Source organism: Haliaeetus albicilla, chromosome 5 (assembly GCF_947461875.1).
Source record: "Haliaeetus albicilla chromosome 5, bHalAlb1.1, whole genome shotgun sequence".
In the NCBI taxonomy this organism is placed as follows: Eukaryota; Metazoa; Chordata; class Aves; order Accipitriformes; family Accipitridae; genus Haliaeetus; species Haliaeetus albicilla.
Window position 1 is genome coordinate 46,127,553 of NC_091487.1, and position 20,832 is coordinate 46,148,384.

General features: G+C 44.9%; 1 protein-coding gene across 5 annotated transcripts in view; it reads right to left on the minus strand.

Moving 5' to 3' along the window:
* Nucleotides 1-20,832, minus strand: part of TSPAN18 (tetraspanin 18) — a 130,197-nt gene that overhangs the window by 79,663 nt on the left and 29,702 nt on the right. Inside the window, exon 1 of one of the 5 annotated variants that reach the window (XM_069784651.1) lies at nucleotides 20,678-20,743. The exons of 3 other annotated variants lie outside the window; for them this stretch is intronic. The gene's annotated coding sequence lies outside the window, so the exon portion shown is untranslated. Of the gene's footprint in view, nucleotides 1-18,597; nucleotides 18,753-20,677; nucleotides 20,744-20,832 lie in introns of those variants that run through there. One more of the 5 variants, XM_069784650.1, reaches the window with a different exon arrangement.

Consider the following 20,832-nt stretch of genomic DNA (forward strand, 5'->3'; position numbering starts at 1 on the left):
CCTCCCTGCGTCTAACAGTCAGATCTGCCCTTTGTGCATATAACTTTTTTTTGGATGCCCAGGCCACAGCTACAAACATCCATCAATATTGGTGCTGGTAGAATGCAAACAACCTCCTGTTGCCCCTGAACACAAAGTCTCTTTTCTCCAGCTCTTTCTCCCATCCTCTGGGAATCATTCAGGTGCAGCTAACAACTATGCTGAATCAACATGCCTGTAAACTCCATGTATTTTAATTCTTTAGTTTCTAAGTCATGACATCTAATGCCTTTATTTCATAGATAAGAGAGCAGAAAGGGCTATCAGGGTAACTAAAAGGAGAGCATCCTGCGATGCAAGGAGATTTCTATCGCTCTTCGGTCTTTGTTTGGATACCTAGCACGAAGGAGAGTCCAGATCCAAGAAAAGGGAGAGGCATAGGTCTGAATGAAGTCCACTGGAAAGTCTGGAGTTTTTACTCTCTTGCAAAACACTGGATTTACTCAATGAGCAGTTCCTCCTTTCTCTCATCTCCTTCATCCCATACATCGCCACTGGGTTTGAAAGACTGCCCGACCCCTCCTGTGGTTTTATGCCACTTCACGCTAGCCAGCTTCAGCAGAACTGTGTTGAGTTTGGTGCCTCCCCTTCTCGCACAAGCGTCGTGGGTGCTGTCATGCACTTTAGGGAGGCTGGGGAGAGCAGCTGTTATCCCCATCAGCATCTTCTGGAAGAGGAGTCAGCCCTTGGGAGCCTCTGGGCAGCCGTATCAACACGCCTGGCCTCCAGCCAGCAAGGCTTGCCAATTTAAAAAGGTAAAAAAGAGACGTAGCCCAGCCCTGGTGCAGTCAGCTTCCAAAGAGGAGCTGAAGCACACAACAAGTTAAAGCCCCAACTGCCAGCGCAGCGGATTAATCGCTCGTTGATCGCTGTGCCCAACGCAAGGCAGGGTACCCTCTAAAGGTCCCTGCACCAAGGGGATGAGACTCCTTTCCATCTGGGGGTAACAAAAAATCCTCCAACTCACCCAGCTCTGCCAAGCACGCTGGAAGTCAGGGTAGCAAATGACAGCATTATGCAGCAGAACATGAATTATGTAAAATTATGCATGCATGCACATGGCGGGGGGGGGGGATCCAACTTCTCCCAGTCGTGACAGACATTAGCTCTTCAGTGTGTGCCTGCAAACTCCCTGAAACCCCCAAGGGAAGGGACACACAAGGCCAGAGAGAATCACTCTCCCCCCACCCTCCTTTTCATGAAAACTTCTCATAGCAAAGATAGCCTTACATGAGCGTACAATACAGAATACGGGCTGGATTTTCTGCTTGCCAACTTCAGTTTCTTAACCCTGTGGCTCCATTTGCTTTGGTGGTGTCGCTCCTGGTTTATGAGGGAGGGAAAAACTCAGGTCCCCAGTGTGCAACTCAGGCACCATGCTGTAAGTGTTTTCCTGTAAAGTGGTTCAGTCATGCTCTCAGAAAATAACTAGAGCCAAGAGTGATTTTATAAGCTTAGAGGAAAGTGTCTCAAGCAAGACACCACAGCATGGGTTGCAAAAGGCACAAAACACTGTATATACCCTTTGCCCTAGGCTTGTTGTAGCAATCTCCGACTGCTGACATCTGTTAACTTTAGCAGACTTTCTAATTCTCTTTTGAAAACGGCAAAATTCAAGTCCTTACAACAAATAAAACTGAGTAAATGATTCCCTGCCCATTAAACCTGAAACCCTTTCGAACCTTCTCTAGCAGCTGCAAGCATCCTTCTGAAAGTTTCTGGGATGCCTGTTGGCTAGCTGCATGGCAAGTAACAGAAGCCTCTAAGGATGCCCGTCTCTCTCCTTGCAGAAGGAAAGATCAAGATTAGATTTGTAAAATGAGGATAAGTTAACGGGGCCGATAAGGTTAGACATGCCAAGCAATTCAGCAAACAATTCTGGAAAGAACTATTAGATCTAGGCTAACCAAGTATGATAAATGCTGACTTTAACCCAATTACTTACAGTGATTTTAGAGATCTGGGAAGAGCTGAGTGCTACAGCATTGTAATCATTGACCGTGCAGGAAACTGGGCAGGTTCCCGTCCCCACCCCACTGCCTAAAGAAACAGAAATTCAAGTTGAGCATTCCAAGATTTTGGAGAAGAAAGGTCTCTGAATTCTTCTAAATTTAAAAACATCGTCCTGGCTCTAGCCAGGACTTAGAAGCAGTGAAATCAAGATCAGTTCCCAAAACTATTTATTTTTTTCCCTAGTTCAGCAAATTAGCTTTCCTCAAAGACTTTCATGCTCTTACGCAAGTTAGAAGACAACGGAGACATACGCTTGGTCTCCGGTCTTTCTGAAGAAAACCTTTTCCCCTGACAAATAACATCAACTGGAATAGTCAAAAGAAAATATTTGTCTTAGAGAAATGCTCCATTCCTTTTTTTCTAACCTACAAGCCAAAGACCCCGAGGTCATTTTCTGCTCAAGCTGGTGCCTCCCCACTTTCTGTGGCTCTGCACCATCGCTCTGTAAGACTGAAAGTCACACCAGACAGAGGCCAGCCCGAGGTCTGTGGCTCACTTAAGTCATACAGGCTTAACGCAAAGATCAAGGGGTTTGTGAAGCCAAGACCATTTTCATCAGATTTATAAAACTCTAGGTAGGAAAAATATCCCGGTCTCTTAGCTGCATACCACCACATGACATTTAATAATAGCAAAGACAACAACCATAGGTTAGACCAGAGAGTTTCTCAGTCAACTTGGCTTTGATGTACGTGGCTTCAATAATAAACTCATTTGCTGTTCATGTTTTCATGCTGAGGCCTTATCCAGAAGGAATACTGGCTCCTCTTTCTGTTTTTTTCCAAAGCATCTTTCATTTATGTCATGAAACACATCAACCTAGGGTTTTTTTAATCTAATTGAATTTGTGGTCCCGGCTTGTAATAGCACCAAAATATTTCTTCAGTATTTTGTTAAAGAGCATACATACATTCACATGTGCTTCAACAAACCATTTTGGACAGGGAAGTTTGGGGGGAAATTGCTTGGAGAGGTTTAAAAGAAATTAATGCTATTTTATTATTAGGATTTGTAGAACAGAAATACAGCTCCCAGTGATTTTTTCTTTTCCAAAATAATTCTGTACACTAGAAAAAGCCTTGAAGTTCCTGCAAACTGGCAAACTCCAGACCCAAGGATTATTTTGTAGAAGAGAGTATGAAAATATTTTTCATTGCAAGCATTCACAGTTACAGTGGTCTTGAATTATGCTGGATGTCTAAACCAGAGCTGAATGTAAACAGGATATACCAGCATGGTCTGCGCTGAACCAGCAAATTAAACGCAAAGAAAAACGAAAGAGAATTTTGCGCGCTCACTTACAACTCCAGGATCACGGTGGCTTATACGTACTTTCTCCTTGTGCTGCTTTTATGAACCAGAGAAAGTCTAGACACTGCAAAGAGCCGGAGCTCTCCGAGGCAGCCGGCTGCCCACAAGTCCACGCACTCCTACTCCGCGGGGTGCAACGAAGATCCACACGCTCCGTCCCGGCGTAACCGGCGTAGAGCCTGCCGGCAGCCCCACTAACGAGCCTCTCGGAGGCAGCTCTTTATTAGTAGCAGCGCAGCTCTGTGTTTTTAAGGCTAAATGACTTCCAGGCTAAGCTAGCACGCAACTATAGTAGCAAGGAAAATTCCTCCAAATCAGCTGTGACTCCTTAGCGTGTGCGGACACACAGACTCAATTCGGGATCACCAACGCAAGGTAAGGAGAGCTTAAAAACCTAATGACCTGTGTTTTTTCTTAAAGGGTTTCTTAAGGAAGTTTGGCTGGCAAGCAGGTGAGGGAAGGAGAATTTTGGATAGATGACAGTCGTTGATTTAGGCATTTGTATTTCAATGGCTTCGCGGCCAGAAATTCGCCTATCACTTGGGTGCTGGGCACAATGGACAGACTGGGAAAAGAAGCATGAAACAGCAATGGCTAAAAGAATGATCTAAGAATAAACTACTCAGATGCACAAGCAATTCGTTATCTCCAGGAAGGGGGGGGTGAGAGTTAAAAATGGTGTGGGAAAGAAACCACGTGAAGTGATGAGTCAGCAAGTAATCAGTTAAACATCTAGTTTTAGCTGTGGAGCACTGGCCCTCTGGAAATCGTAATTGGAACTGAGCCTAATACTGTTCAGCTGCTCCCTTCCACCCTGAGCTCAGGGGCACCAACTTTAACCAAAAAGGCCAGGGCAGACACTGAAGAGTCTTCCTGCTGGGAATCGGTGCGGCACCACAATTATTTCGGTTCTTTAAACAAAGCTCTGCTGGGCTTGGGTGACTAGATGCTTAGAACTGAGAAGCAGGCGACTAATTTTTCTTGGCAAGGACTCCGAGCTGGCAGGACCTCGAGGGACAACAAACCCAAGCAACGTGCAAGGGTTGAACGACGCTCAGTCCGAGGGAAATTACGAAGACCCCAGAATGGCGTGCGTTGAGAAATCCACTTTAGGAAGCCATCGTGTGAAGGGCTGTCCTGCTAGGACACAGGTCCTGCTCCGGAGGCGAGGGGCAGCCAAAGCTGGGCTACCCTGCTCTGTCCCAGTCATCAGGATCAAACCCTGCCTGCCACAGATCCAGCCAGCACTGGCTGGCAGAGAAGTACAGCTGATCTGTCAGAAACAGTTTCTTTATTAATACAGGCGAAAATCATCTTTGAGCATGGAGGCAGCTTAACTCAAAACGTTAAATAAAGCCGATCTCCACCAAAGTGTTGAATTCATCCATACGGCCAGAAGAAGGAATAAAGAGAACAGTCTCCAAAGAAATTAAGCTGTCTCTAACCCTGCTTATTGTCAATTACAGCATTTGATCGTTTACTCATCAAGGGGCTAAACGCCACTCTGCCCTAGCCCTGAATTCCCACATAAGGTACAACATTTGTTTGGTCCCTGACTTCAAAGTTGGCTAAGAGCTATTCCTGCTACATGGATTGCACCCATAGGAGAAAACAATTTTCAGGAGGAAGTACTCAAAACCAGAACAGTGGTTCTGAGGCTGTTGGGCCCTCTTCAAGCTGCAACTCGTTTTGCTGAACTCTTCTTCAGGAGCTTGGGCTCATTTGAAAGAAATTCTTACTACAGCAGTCTCAAACAAAGGGAGAGATCTGAGCTCTGCAAGAGTCAATTTGCAGTACACCTCCGTACCAGAGGGTTTTCCTTTCCTGCAATATTATTTCTCACCGATCTGCATTAGTCCATGATGTTTATGTTAGCGCAGAGGAAGAGTCCAGTGGTTTTTGGAAAAGAGTGGGTCCTGTGAGACACTCTGTTTCAAGCCCTGCTTTGCCACAGATTTCCTGAATTATTTGGATAAGTCACCTCTCTGGGCTGCTTCTTCCCATCTGGAGATAAAGTCCCTGCCCTGCTACAAGCATGCTTGCAAATCCCACCAAGTGTCCCGTGGCTAAACTGAAAACCAGGGTGGCTGAAGGAGGGTGGAAAAAGATGGAGGCTGTCCAAACTGAACCTGATGGAAGAGCTCCCACACGCACGAATATGTGTTACCAGCAGTGTCTTCCATCATTTACTCCTTGGTTGGTCAGATTTTTTCCAGAATACCAGTCACTAGTAGTAAAGGCATGTGAAAGCACAACTTCTACAGAGAGAGGGCAAGCCCCAGACTTCTTGACTGTAAGTATGTTAGCACAAGCACTGCCTTGCTCCAGCTGATGCTGCTGACTTTCAAACCTTTCTACTGATGCTCTGCCATTTCTAAAATACTCGAGTGATGATTAAAAATGCTCTTCACAGAACATCCGTATTTAGCCATGAAGCTTCTCACCTGGCTTATGCAGTATACCAGCACTTGCTTTGTCCTGGCCAGAAGAGGAGAGAAACAGGAGAGAACAACAGGGGCAAAAACTGCAGGGAAAAGGAAATCCCCAAACCTTTCTATGTACCTGATAAAGAATAGCAACTCCAGGCTATCTGCTGGGCTCGTGAATTGTGAAATCCCCAGAAGGGCTAATGGTAGAGCAGGGCATGAGCAAACAAAGAGATAAGACCAAACAAATATAGTATTTGAGGGGTGAGAGGCTAGAGGGTGAAACAGAAACAGATACCTCCCTTCCCCCTTAAAAAACACTCGTACCTAGTACAGGAACAAAGTTCATTCTCCATCCCGTGCACTGGGGAAAAACTTCAAACTAGCAGAGGAGTACACACCCACTATTGCATTTTGACTTTGCACCCTAATTGGGAAAGGGGGGGAAAAAAAAAAAAAAGAAAAAAGAGACAAATCATGGTGGAAGGGCATTGAAGAAGACATTGGCAGGAAAGTGAGAGGATCTACATTTACGAGAATTCCTTGTAAGCACCAGCCCCTGAAAAATAGGCTGAGATACTACTGCTTATAGGAAAGCAGTAAAGAATGCCTTTGGTGTATTCCTTTCTCAAAGGATTAAAACAATTTTCTTTTCATTCCACATGAAGATTTACAGTGGGCTTTAATTCCCTGTAAAGGAGCAAGCAGTACTCCATAAAGGATGGACATGGAAACTATGCAGACAAGACTGCTGTTGGGATAACATTTACTTTAACTCTAATTTGCTGGTGAGACATACAAGTGTTTGAAAATAATAAAGGTTGTCAAAATATTTTCCGTAATAAACTCCTACACACAGCACATTTACAAGACCAGCACAGTTTCCTACCCAGCTGGTGCACTAGCTGCTACCAAGAGATTCTCCGATTCCTGAGATGCCATCTCAGCTGGGGTGGGAGCTTGCCTTCTCGCTGAAGCATTCCCCCTCCTTGTCGTTACGTTACCCCCTCTCTTAGCACGCACGGTGTCCTGCATTCTCACAACTGGTAGCATTTGGGTAGCAGAGGATTTCTCACATTAAGGGTAACTACTGATCCCAACGGTATCAACTCCTCCAAAACAACGGCAGGGGAAGGCAGTATAGCTCTAACACGTAATGCCTCCGGGGAGGACGAAAGCAAGTCACAACTCCCCTGCTTTACTTCCCATTGCCATGGATACATATGTAGGACAAAAGGGTATGGTTTCCATTTTTGCTAAACATCAGTGGCAAGACAGACAAAATAAATTTAAGATGTAATTTCAATTTGAGAATGGCAGATTCGTTCCCACCAGGCAAGCTACGCTTTCCATCCCTGGCTGGGGATACAAGCTCTGGAACAGAGATCCTGAGGCTCTTTATTTCAGACCTTCATTTAATGCCCTACTAAAGCTTCTTTCCCCTCCCCCTTCCTCCCCTTTTTTTTTTTTTTTTTAATTGGAGATATAAAAAAAGAAACAAACAAAAAAGCCCTCAAAATCCACAACAGGGTGAGGCGCCCGTGCTCTCTGCCATAATAACACTCGCTAATTAAAACACAAAGCAGCCAGGGCTGCAGGATTAATGGACATGGTTTCCTCTTTTCAAGTCTCGCCTGCTGACAGATCGCCTCATTCCTTCCTTGCTCTTGAACCTCTCAGGAAAAAAAAAAAAAAAAGAAAAAAAATCCAGTTTGCTTATCTTACAGTGTGGGGTTGCCATGGAAACCGCATCCCCCTGTGAGATGCTCTGTCATAACATTTCAGCGCTGTATGGAAGGCTTAAAGACACAGCATCCTCTGCTCTGAGGGCTTCTGAGCCAGCCAGAGTCTTCGCAGATGAGCAGCTGTCAAACCTAGTGGAAGTCTGAAGTTGGGAGGGAGAGATAGAGATATTCAGTTGCCCGTTCTTTGCAAAAAAATCTGCTTCTTGCATCAGCAATTAATATTGACCGACAAATACTTTGACTTGGTGTAAGACACATTTTGCTGTTTGGAGAACCTGCCTTCCGACAGCCTGATGAAAGAAAGAGTGCTGGCACCAAAACATAACCCCATCATTCTACCATGGGCTAGCACAAAGCACCTCTTTAGTCAGGGTTTTATGTCAGATTAGTCTTCGAGCCCTATTTTCTCAGTCCTTTGGTAAGAAAGGAGGGAAAAAGTAGCAAGCGCAATAATTGCCCATAATGGGAACAGGCCTCCTATAGCCTGCTCCTTAATTACAGGGATGGCTTCCAGTCTCTAATCACTAGGGGTCCAGATGGAAGTTCTCCAAGCTCTTTGAGGGACAGAATGTGTCAGTTATTAATTAAACATATGAGGCAATTAGCCTCAAAACTTTGTAGTAAATCATTACAGCTGTGTTACTTTTGCTTTTCCTCTGGCGAGTGCAAGTCAAATGCACAGTGCATTTCCCAGGGGGCTCACGAGGACTGCAGCCAAAAAGCATTCCCAAACAAGACCTTTGTTGTTTGGTGGGAAAAAGTATCTGCAGAAAGCTTGTTTTCAGAAGTCAGCTACTTCACAGTCACATCCCTCGCGAGAGACGATGGATTCCACGTATGATAGGTATTCACCGCTCAAGCTGTCCAGTGTGCAAAGCAGCTGAATTCTCTCTGCCACCCTGAAGAGCAGCCTGAAGTTGTTGTGGTACAGCAGGAGGAAGAAACCATTCCTGTGGTTAATGTGACCCATATTCCAGCATCAGCTATCAACTGTAATTCATGGAGCTTGTCAAGACTTCTATCTCAGTAGACTCCAGCACATTGTAGGACCCTGTTGCTGGCTGGTCACACATTTGAAAACGAGATGCTGTGTTGCGTTCTTTGTCTATCTCCAAGTTCAGAAACCAGGCCAAAACCACCATGGTTGTTACAACCCAGTTAGTGATTTATTCCAGTATTTGTATTCACAGACAAAAAACTCTCTCGGTCACACCACGACAGCCTGACGTCAGTGCATTGTTAGTCTGCGTTTTACTCCGTGGTTCAGTGCCACAGTTGGAGATTCTATCATCTACAAAAACCTGTTTGTTTCCCTACGCTTTTCTCACATGTAGCTGACAAATGATGCAATAACTCATTATTGACAATAGTAAGAACTGGGTGGTGACCTCAGCCCTGTTTTACTCTAACATATAAAGCACTTTGACCCCTTCCTTAGACATCTTAGCATGCTTGGAGAGTACACTTTGAGAAAACACATAGGAAAACTAGAGAGGAACAACACATGCAGCCTGTAATCAAGTGCTGTAAGCTCCCCCTGGTACTTGGCAAAACACTGCAAGAGGGGTCTAGGAGGCTCCTTTGGAGTCAGCAGCCAAATCTCAAGAAGAATCAGTATGTTGGGTCTGCCAGCAATAAGTGACGATTGCTTGCACAGTTCAGAGAACACGGCAGCCTGACAGAGACCCAAGCCCACTGAAGGCTGCGTAAGTTAGAGGAGAATACACGTATCTTCTCATCATGGAAGAGGATAGAATAGAGCCGACAGCACGCCAGGTAGCCATTTACCTTTAGGACAGTTGAATTTAACAAGGCGACAAATGATAGATGTGCAGAATAGTAGAAGTTTGTGTGCAGGCAGCTCTCATTTATAAATTTATTTTCTCCTTTGCTCAAGAGGCCGGATCTGAACAAAATAAAGTGGCCTTCTACGGCAAACCACATTGCTATGTGAGTGTTTTTATGATAAAAACTGGATGTAGCTTCTCATGTTCACCCCATCGCTGTCCTTGTGATTGTAACTCATGTTTGACTGCCACGTAAGCAGAGACATTTAACGTGAAATTTTTGCAGATTTTCTTAACTGAATTCTATCGAACTCAAACTAAAATATTGAATACTAAATATTTCTAAAAGTAAAACCAGCAGACAGCGAACAGAAAGTAAAGCAAAATCTTATCACCATCTTTGATCAATAAAGTCTCACCTGAGTAAAGTTTAGTTGAATGATGACTTTAGAATGGATTTCCAATGTTTCTAAAGTTTCATGCTCAGAAACAGGTAGATAAAACAATATACGCAGCCACACACATCATATCTTTACTGGGACTTTTAACAGGAGAATGTCCCTACTGTTCATTGGGTTGGAACAAACTTTTCACTTCTCTGCATAGCCCGTGCCATTCTCAATGTAGACTTGATAGCATTTGCTCAGCATCCCAAAGAAAAAGGCAGGGATGCAAATAGAGCTTGTGTTCTGTTAGAATAGAAATGCACCTCAGTTACATATATTTAAGGTTTATTCCAGAAAAGGAAAAAAAAAAAGGGGGGGGGGGTGACACACTAAACCCCACCCCTACACCCCTAGGAACTAAGTCACTTGCTATCATCCTCTTCTAGAAAAAGGCAAGAATGAACTTTCAGCAGGCACCAGTTTTAAGCTGGGTTTCTAAATTGGGTGTAGAAAGTAAGTCATTGTACAGCCCTGCCCAGAACAGTCACAATGTTACAGCAGAGGCAGTATTTCCATTTTCCCTAGCCGAAAAGAATTTAATACTGAACTTCAAAAATGAAAGTAATTTAACCACACTAGTACATTTAAACCTTGAGGGTCTTTGACATTCATGAAAGCAGGGAAGTTGTTCAGTATACAGAAGGTTACCCAAGAGTAACCTGATAAAAAACAAGCATCAAAATCAAACCAAACATCAAAAGAATAATCTCTTATTAAATATGCTGGGGATTTTGTCAGCCTATTACCAGGGTCTTGATGATCTTTTCTGATTTCCCAGGGCTCAGGCAGGAATAACAACATTAAATATTCCGTGTGTACTTGGAAGAAAAGAAATGAGGGAGAACTGACACAAATAGCTTCAAATTACTCCTAAAATCCTACATCTTGTACTTACAAAAAGGTGGAACTTCAACTTGGTCAACTTGGAACATTTTGTCACTGCCAAACAAGCCTTAAGAACACTGTGGCCAAGGAGCTTCTGTTTTCTGGAGGTGACTGGCAAGATGCTACATCACTTTGTGATGCACAGGCAGCTGCTTTTGTCCTTCAGAGCTGTTGTTTTTGGGGTTGGGTTTTTTGTTTTTTTTTTTTTAACAGTTGTGGACCTCTCTGCCTAATTGCACCCACTTCATCTGTGAAGAAAGATTTATAACAGAACATAATTTTGAGGGATTAACTTTGACGCTGGTACATGGCCCATGCAGAAGTGACAGCAAAAAAATTTATATTAGCTGTGGCTCCTGCCAAAGAATAACAGAGAAGCTTATTACACAGGCAATCAAGCTCCCAAATTAGTGCTGATTTTTCCCCCATGCCACTTTACTGCTGCTAATGATGGGAAGCAGCAGCAAATATGAAGCAAAAAGCCATCAGGAAACTAGCTTTCAATTTTTGTTATTGAATGGGGTGACCAAAGTCCTTGTTCAGGTACAAATCTCAGAGGCAGCAAGAGCTGAAGACAGACCACAACAAAACTGGAGGAATGATCTACCGACCAGCGTCCTTACTGAAAGGTTCTCAGGGAGCTTCTAGTCCAGCGTGTCTAATTCACAGGGCTAGGAGAGCATCGATCTTCTCCTTTCCTCCCCCCTGCTGAAGAGTTCTCCTAGAAGCCATGTCCAAGGCAAGGCTGAATGCTTTTGGGAGCCTCAGCCACACTAATCTGGCACTGCTATCTCCAGGAAGGTACACAGCTACGGCACAAGCAGCACTCCCTAACTCAGGAGACATCTCCCCATCTCCCGTGACCCCCCCCAGTGACATGAGAGCACTTTCAGCAATTTGGGATCTGGGCCAGCCCTAGCTGGAGCTTAACCTGAGATGTTTAGAGTTGTGTTTTTAACCCGTGGAGACCCTGGTACTAACTATAATGGCAGTCATCATATCTCCACTTCCAAAAGGATATGGATAGGAGGACAGGCATCTGTCTAGACTTTCTCTACCACAGGTTTCTTGGAACAGAGTGCAACTGGACAGGACTTGCACTACAAAGAAGCTGGGAACTACAGTGCTTAAAATACTGCCATTGCTGTGATTCACTACCAGTGAGATACTACTGACAGCCCTGAACCACTGGAAGCAATGGAAGAGAAATAAATCTCGAAAAACAAGAGAAGCTGGGCCCCTTCCTACTATTCAACAGAAGAAAGGAGGGTTCTTCGGGAAGAACACCCAAAGGCACAAGCCAGCCTTAAATATACGCAATATGATGTGCTTAATAGAAACCAAGGCTAGAAGCAAGCCCTCTACCCTAGAAAGGCCATGGCACGTTGTGACCAGAAAGCCACACTGATCACATTTGGTTTCACTTCAAAGAGATCCTGACTCCCCAGACCACCTGAACAGTTTTCTAGTCCCCGTACTTTCCCATCTGCTGTCGATGCCTCCTTGCAGTTAGTTAAAAAGTTGTTCCCTCTCTCCTGACTTTTATGCCTTATAGCTAAGGGGCAACTTCTGTGATGGAAGCATCTTGCAGAACTAGAGTGCCTACCTACACAAAACCGTTTCTGTCTAAATTTTCTTTCGCAAGCAGGCTAATGCCTTGCTCAGCTGTCACTGACATCAGTTGGATTTCTTCTACCAAGTTTCAAGCTGGAGCCATCTTAACTGTAACAGTGTATATATGTAAAGTTCGTCCATAGTTTGCACAGAACCTCTGTGGATTAATCCAACCAAATCAAGATCGTCATCATAGAGAAGTGAAGACCCATAAAAATGGGGGAAATCTCCTTGCAACATGCCTAAGAGGTTACAAGTAAAATACTGCTGCTTCTTTTATTTTCTGCTATTCGACACCATGCTTCCCACATGAATTGGTTGTTGGCCTCAACTGCATTTAGCAAGGCTGGTTACCTCTGTTTGCACTATGCACGGCCATCCTTATGGCCAAGTAGAACTGCTTTATGGAAAATACTCAATTATCCCAACATCTCCTACTGGTATTGAAAGAAGGTGTTGCAGTCGGAGGCAGCAAGGGAGAGACCTGTCCTTAGATCACCTCTGATCCAGGAATGCCTCAGTCATGTCATGTACTCCCGAGTGAGGCAAGACCAGGCTGACAGTCAGGGCCTGACAGCCCTGTGACATCCCTTCTGTTCACTCGAGTCTAGAAAAGCTTTTTTATGGCAGCTGGCAGAAGCAATAATAGTAACTTGAGATATGTTCATGCTAACGCTTACTTTGCTAGTGTTTGGTTTAATGGAGTACTTTCATAAATTTTCAAGGTAGACCCCCCCTCAGCAGGGAACGCTCAGATTAGACCAGGACAGCTACCTTTAAGGATTCAAAGACCTATGTGGGAATTTTGCTAAGGAGTAACTGAGAGTCACCGCTCTGCAAACTAGTGGGTCAGTCCAAGGTACAACATGAAGGGACTACTAGACAGATATTTAAGTTATGGCTTCAAAACAGTTATTATGTACTGACTAAGCAGTACCATGGGTGACAGACTCGACACTAGCATTAAAAAAGGGCAGGCGCAGCCATAAGTTGAATGAGTTAAGGGAACAGACACATGGTTGTATCGTGTGCTGCAGGCACTGCACGGGGCTAATGCTGGGGAAGGGGAGCAGGCAGGGACTACAGCTCATTACCCCCTCCAGAAAAATCTACTCCCAGCAGCCAAAAGCACGCTTTTTGTAAATCGGCCAACAGCTCCGTAATGTACAACCTCACCATCAAAACCGCAACGTGGGGAGTGACGCATCTAATCAGGGATGGCTTCGAACTGCTAAGCCAGCAGAAGTAGCAAAGTAAATGACAATACTGTCCTCGGTGCCATTACAGAAAAAGAACAGCTGGAGACAAGATTCCGGAATACGAATTGCTCTCAAAGAAAGTGAACACCATACTGTAATCCAGGTAACAAAGTACATTTAACATATGTATAACTGTGATGCCTGATAGCATGAGAGCCCGTTAAAGGACCAAAGGTTGCCAAAAGTACACTTCAAGTGAAAAACCAAAACATAACCACAACAAAAACCACATCAAGCCACACATGCAATAGAGAAGGGGTTAAAAAAAAAACCAAAAAACAGCAAGGGGCCTCCAGAACCACAGGTTCTACTGCTGGACGCTCACATCAGTGGCACATGCAGCAGGGCCAAATCAAAGACACCACAGCTAGGTCTGGGTAAGGTGACATCGTAGCGCTGCGTGAAGATGCAAGCTCAAGTTCCAGCAGCCCTGCAGATATTGCATCCTACCTATTTAAGGCTCTGTTTCTAGTTGCACTGATGTATTTGTATGACTCGCAGTTCCAGAAGCACTTCTCTAAACACTATCTCCGGCATCTCTTCAGTGCAGCACAGTCAAGGATAAAAATAACTTTTACACCTCTTTATATTTCTCTTCCCCTCTTTCTGCAGTTCTGTTTCTCTCCTTGCAAAGAGGAGAGCGACATCAGTTAAGTCATCCAGCAAATGTAAAGTGGTTATGGTTACTGCTAGAAGGGACACTACAGCCACGAAGCTACCACTGCAATTAGTGATTTGAAGTCTAATGGAGCAGGAAGCAGCAAACTATGCAATAAAAGTTTTAGAGAATATCCACGCTAGGCACGCCAAGCACACATTAGGCTAGAAGCAGCTGTGGCCATACCAATTTCAAGGTCCCCAAGATGACTTTTACATGTGCCTGAAAGAACCCGCTTCATTCAACACCTTTTAAGCCTGATTGAATCAGACAGTCTCAGCAGTTCTCACATACAAGGCATGCAAGTTCAGCAGCTATGAGCACTCTCTTCACTGGTATGCCCTTGCCCTTTAAGCTTGCTTTAGGTATCACACTCAAAAGCTATAGGGCTTCATTAAGCTATCCAGGGATACAGGTCTGATCGAGCCAGACAACATCTCTACAGCAGCAACATCACTAAGGGCAGGATCACATTTTGATTTTTATACTGGGCTGGCTGTTGGAGCCAGTAACCCAGACCAGGAATCGGGAGCAGCCACTAGCAATGCTGGCACTGGCACAGACCTCCTTATCGACGCAATTCTGCTTTGGCAACTCTCACGGCAGGCCATGGTAGTACCTCTGCGTCTCAACTTTCTCATCCACGTAACAGGGGGAGCACGCAGCATTTCTGTATCTCACTGGAGCGCTGCATCACCTGTGGTTTGCTCACCACTAGAAAGATACCAAACAGTACACTTCCTCAGGTAAACACATCAAGAGACAAGCTCTAGTCCCAACTTGAAGGGTATATGAAAAATTAATATCTTTGAGCCTCCTTTATACCCACCAGCAAAATCCACCCATCCCTGTAATTTGCTTTGAAATAAGGGAGAAAGCACTAATTGTTCAGAATTATTTGCTGGCTGGAACACCAACATCTAAGAGTATGCATTCTCTGCAGACGTGAACTTGCTCTATCCCAGGGCTTGGGAAAGTACCAGTTCCACTGGTGCACAGCACTATCTTTTGAAAGCCTCACCGCGGCATGCACTACATGAAATTGCCTGCCTGAACTTAGATTTTAAACCAGAACAAATATATTACTGCGAAATGCGCAAGACATGTCTGAGCAAGTTATTTCCAGCCGATTTTCCTGCAAACAGCTAACAAAACTGAAGTTTACGTTAAATATACACTGAGGATTTTCTCTTTCTTTTGAGGGCAATCAACATCCGAGTTCCTCTGCCCCAGGAGGTACTGGCACAATCCACTCTGATTAGACTCAGGAGGGGGAGCAAACAGACAATTACTCTGATAACAATCTTATCTGAGGACAGAAATGAGATTAGCAGCCTGGCTGCAGTGATTCTTCCTCAAATATAGCATTCAAAGGACTGACTAACCCAGCACGGGACAGGGAAAGAATTTCCCTACAGAGCACGTTGGCAAGTAAAGCGAGGTGCAATTCGGAGAATTATCTGTTAGGACCAAATGGCCATGAACAGCACAGGTTCCAGGCTAGGCGTCTTCCTGACCATGCAGCAGCTGGGCAATTTCTTCCTTCTAGTTTTCTACTGTTACACAGAATCTTATAAGCAAAAAAGCTGTAAGATTGGCTGGGACCATTCCCTGCCGATAGGGAACAACTCCATCCCACTGTCCTTCCTACTGTTTCGTTTTTGCAGACTACTCTCAAAATTCTCAGATGGCAGAGCACCCATTAGCTTTCCATGAACCTAATCAACGATGCGGTTGGGAAGTCCTCCTCAAACAGTTTTGATTTTACTTCTCTAACTTGATCTCATTCTTTTTAGTTACTCCCTTTACAATAGCCAAACTAACCCCTTTCCCCCGGGTGTTTACAGCCTTCACATCTCTGGAACGATGTCCAGTAACACATAGGGCAACATTAAGGGATATTAACAAAACTTCTCTGAGATAAGGATCCCAGAGAAGTCTGCACTTAAGTCTCACAAAGACAGGATAATTAATATAGTAACAGGAGAGAAGCCAAACTGCTCAGAAAGTTGCTTACACCGTACCTATACCAACAGGTTTACATTGGGGGCTTATAAGCATTCCCTGCAATGGACACGACGGACTAGACTTGAGATGCCAACTTTGATGCTGGTAAATCGGGATGTTGCAGGCTTTGCTCTGCAGCTGGGGGAATGTGTGTGTGTAGGGCAGTGGGGGGGATCTTCAGCAACTGAGCTACAAATTTTGTATCTCCAATACAGCAGTTCCGTGAACTCCTTACATTGCCCAGTTACAGGAAGGGGACAAAGACCTACAAAACACAGATTCACCAGAAATGCCATGCCCCAAAATAACAACAATTTCAACAGCCTCGGTAAACCAAGCTGATGGCAGTTTGAAAACCGATAAAAGAAAAGTTGCTAGCAAAAAGGCAGAGAGGTAAACTTTTTTTCCTGCAGTATATGATGGCATCGTGCTTCAACATTTGCAGTTCTCTTTACACATCTAGTTAGACTAAGATGAATATCCTTATAAAAATACGTAAGTAAGTAGCACAAGAAGAGGGCCAACTGCTATACTTCTGCTCTGCTGATCTGAATTCACAGCATTTATTTAGTTATAATCCTTCGTATAGGAAGTTTATTTATACAGACAGGGATTTCTGGAATTCTGCAGGATTAGTCAATCTACAGCTTTCTCAGTGCACGAATTTTAGCATCAGAATTACGCTGCCTGGATACTCGATGCCTGGAGTAAATATTTGGGCTGATGAAGGTTAAACAGATTAGTCAAGATGAAGCCAGGGTTCTCTGCTTATTTACTCAGAAGCTTAAATATTACTCTTCTTCATTTAAGAAGCTTAGTTTAAAAGAAAAACCCACAAAAGCAACAAACGAAACATACTTACCCACCCCGAAGTGAGACAGCACCAAGATTTCTATCATCTTCAGCCTGGGCACGCATGCGACAAAGCCACACACTGAATCACAAATCTCGCACTCCTTGGCCTCCTTATGGGAGACGTGCAGAAGAAACAACAGCTTCAGCAACAAGCTTGCTGCTCTGAGTTTCAGCTGCACCAGGGAAATGGGATAAACAACCCCCCTCCCGGTTCTATTCAAAAGCAAGAGGGAAATAATTGGTGTGAAAACCATTTGCAGTTCAGTTACACTTTTGAGATGTGAAAAGGCAGTTATGCACAGGGCCGCCTGAGACCTGATCGTGTCCGTAAGTCCTACTGTGGAGAGGATTTCCAAACAGTCTCAGCAATGCCACACATCACCTTTCATCAAAATCAGCAATAAATTCCCACCCATGACAGGCAGAGCAGTGTTAAACTAGGTCCAATTCCTGAGCCCACCTGCTGTATCCCCCAGGCTCACAATGACAATTTTCTGTGGCGTGTCAAGAGCCTGATCCAAAACCCCTCCACTGCCAATAGGCTTTGGATCGGCTGGTAAAGGAACAGTAGTTAAGCGTTAGGAGTCAGAAAGCAAAACGGTTTGATTTCACTGTTTGATACATGTAGATTAAGACTGAAAGCAAAAGGACTAGCTATTTAATAAAAAGAAAAGACTATGTGTCAGCAGGTACAAAGCTAGCAGAAGCTAAGAGTTTGAGGAGGAGCAGGCAGGAATTAGGAGTTCACATTTCAGTCCATTTGTTTGGTTTCAATTTCCAAATCAATTTTGTTTAAAGGCACAAACATTAAAACGTTTTCTATTAAGAAAATAAAACTTGTGTTTCAACTAAATGCCTCTGCAGAAAACTACTCCCACTTGCTGGCTTCCCACCCTCCGCTACTGCGCACCATCCATCCCCGCTGAGGTTGTGTCTTGTTTACCGCACTCCCAAGAAAATTTGTGTACAAATTTCAGACACTTTGGAAGAGGAAAAAGTGCATTCCCTCTGATCCACGTTTACTCTGAACAGATGTAACATTCCTAAGAAGCTCTCAGCTGACTGCCTTTGAAGTCTGAAGAAAAAGGAGGGGGGGGGGGAGAAAAAAAAAAGGCTCAACCTTGAAAGCTACATTTCTTCCCTTAAAAGAAGAAGTCTCCAGGGACTCTTGAAAGAAATAAAAAGCAAATTCTCCAGATCCTTATCTCATGCTATTTTTGAGAGGCTTTTGTTTTGCTTCTTTGCTCTTGTCATGTTTGGATTAAAGGACTTCCACAGGCACAGCACACGCGTGAGCGGACCGTTCACCGGACGGGATTTGTGCCAGGGCAGCCCCCTCGCCCCGCTTAAGTTTTGTGATCGTAAAAGCGTTGACCCAAAGTGAATTCTGACCCAGGAGCGCTCCCACAGCAAGTCCCCCCTTGTGATGGGTTGGGGTCCAGACAGCACTTACACGGCACGCAGGCTTGCGCACCAAAACCTCTTGGAGTTGCCCTCTCACGCTGCCGCGGCTGGAAATACCGCTATTTCAGCAGACACAGCTTGCACTTACCCCCAAAATTGTCAGTGGCGACTAAGTTAACTTTAAGACGGCAAAAAGGGGCTGCTTTTCCTCTTCGACTTCCCTCTGCCTGCTGCCATGTCCTCGGCGTTCCTCTCCTCCTCTCCCCAAGCGCAGCTCCTCCTCTGTTAGTCTGCCCTATTAACCTTCTCCATATCCCACCCACCCAAATTTGCACATTATTAAGCATCCAGAGCCTTTTGTTCAAGGTCCTTAAACAAAAGCATAGCTACCGCATTTCCTGGCAAGAGGTGCCTCATACCCAGCAATCACTTAGGGCAGCTCTAATAGACTCATTTCTCCCAAACACAAAAACAGGGCACGCCAGACAGGCGAATTCAAGGACACGTCCTTTCCTGAATTCCACAGAGCAAGATAAGCCTGTGAGCCTTGCGCTTACTTTATCTTAACTAAGAGGCTTCCCCCATTCTCCCGCTCAGTAAAAAACTAATTATTTACCACTGAGGCACGGAATAGGTTAAAGTTTCCTCTGTCTTGTCTAGCTCCCTTTGCAGATTAAGGGAAAACAATGAAGTCTCCGCACTTTGTGATATTGCTAATGCTTCCTGTGGGGATAGCAGCGCTGGCTGCAAAGAGGATTATGATTGCGGTTTAAAAGGAGTGTGCACTGTACTGCCGCAAGAGGCACGGGCTTATCAGAAAAGAAACCAAGCTGCCCCCAAACTATGCACGTGGGACTCCTGCCTGCCTTCGGTTCTGGCTGATGGCTCTGCCTCGGATCACACACCCGCTTATCAGGAGCGATAAAGCAGCAGCTGAGCTCGCAGGGGGGGCGCGGGGGGGGATGAACGAGCAACGCTGCGCAAGCAGCTTGCATGCGTTCGCCATCAGAAGACGCAGCGATGTTTACAGATCATCCCACCGCGGTCGTCCGCATCAAAACACGGAGCTGGCCGGGGCACAGCGGAGCGCAGGGGCTGTGCGTTCCCGGACGCGGTTGGGAAATCTTGAAAGAAAAAGTGTTGGTGGAGCTGGACTGGCTGCGGTGGCGTTGGCTGGCCTTCCACAGGCAAGGCTGCAAATGCTTGGAAAAGCACAGCATCATCGGTTAGACCTGCTCTGAGCAGAGTTATAGCTTTGAAGTACAGCTTCAAGTGCTGGTGAAGGGCCTCTGTCAGCCTCACTGCTGAGCACAGAGTTGACTCAGTTGAAGGAAAAATAAGAAATTGCCACCGAGCATTCGTAAGACACATTTTCCATCACTCTGGGCTCTCTACGGTGCTATGAGCGTGACAGCAGCTTACTCACCCATACATCTCTACCAGCTATTACAAAGCAGATACAGCACAACTTCTTTTTTGTAATACCAAGGCTTTGGCCAAACCAGCCATCAAAAATTCCTCAACTCCAAGGACCACTTAACCTAAGTGGCAGGAGGCACCTACTGGCTAATGCCCAGGTCAGCATGCTGCTTTTTTCCCCACTAATAGTTGCACAGTTCAAACCAGCCAGCGTGACAGCCCGAGTCCTCTTGAAGTCTCATGCTGATGTGTGAGAGGGTTTTGTTGTTGTTGCTGTTGGTTTGTTTTTTTGTTCTGTTTGGTCGTCGTTTCTTCATTTAAACACTATCACTGTGCTTGTTCTGACAAAAGCTGAAGCTACACAGATATTCCCTCCCATCCCTAATGTTGTTCAGAGGGGTTTAATAGCTCCCTATCTGCTTGCTAGAGGCTAGAACAGCGAGCAATGGCATTAATGCATGCTTTCCTGGATTTTTACAGGCTTAGAAATCACTGAGCTTCATCCCTGCCAGGCCTCACCCAGCATGGCACCGTCTCATTACACAGTGTTGTTCTAACCAGTCTTTGCCACCTCCCACCACACACCAGAAGAGCCACAGACCAAAACCTCCAACCAGTCGTAATACCGAACAAAGCAACACTTGTATGACGCTTACGAGGCACTTCCATGAATTGTTGCGTGCCTTAAACCGAGCTCTTTGGCTCCTGCAGACAGCTAAGGTCTCTTAGAGTCAGTGAAAGTTGGATGCTTTTCGCTAACCAAAACAAACCTTCTTGTGCTGGTACAGTTCACGTGTCTCTCTACTAACCTTTGCTGCTGGGTGCCAGACTCATCTGCGTTCCCTCTCTATCCACTTTTCCTTACCATTAATCTCTGTGGAAGAGAAGAAATGGAGCTGAAAGACCAAAGATATTCCTGGCTTATGGCTTCTGAAAACAGAACACGAACGAAAACAGAAACTTT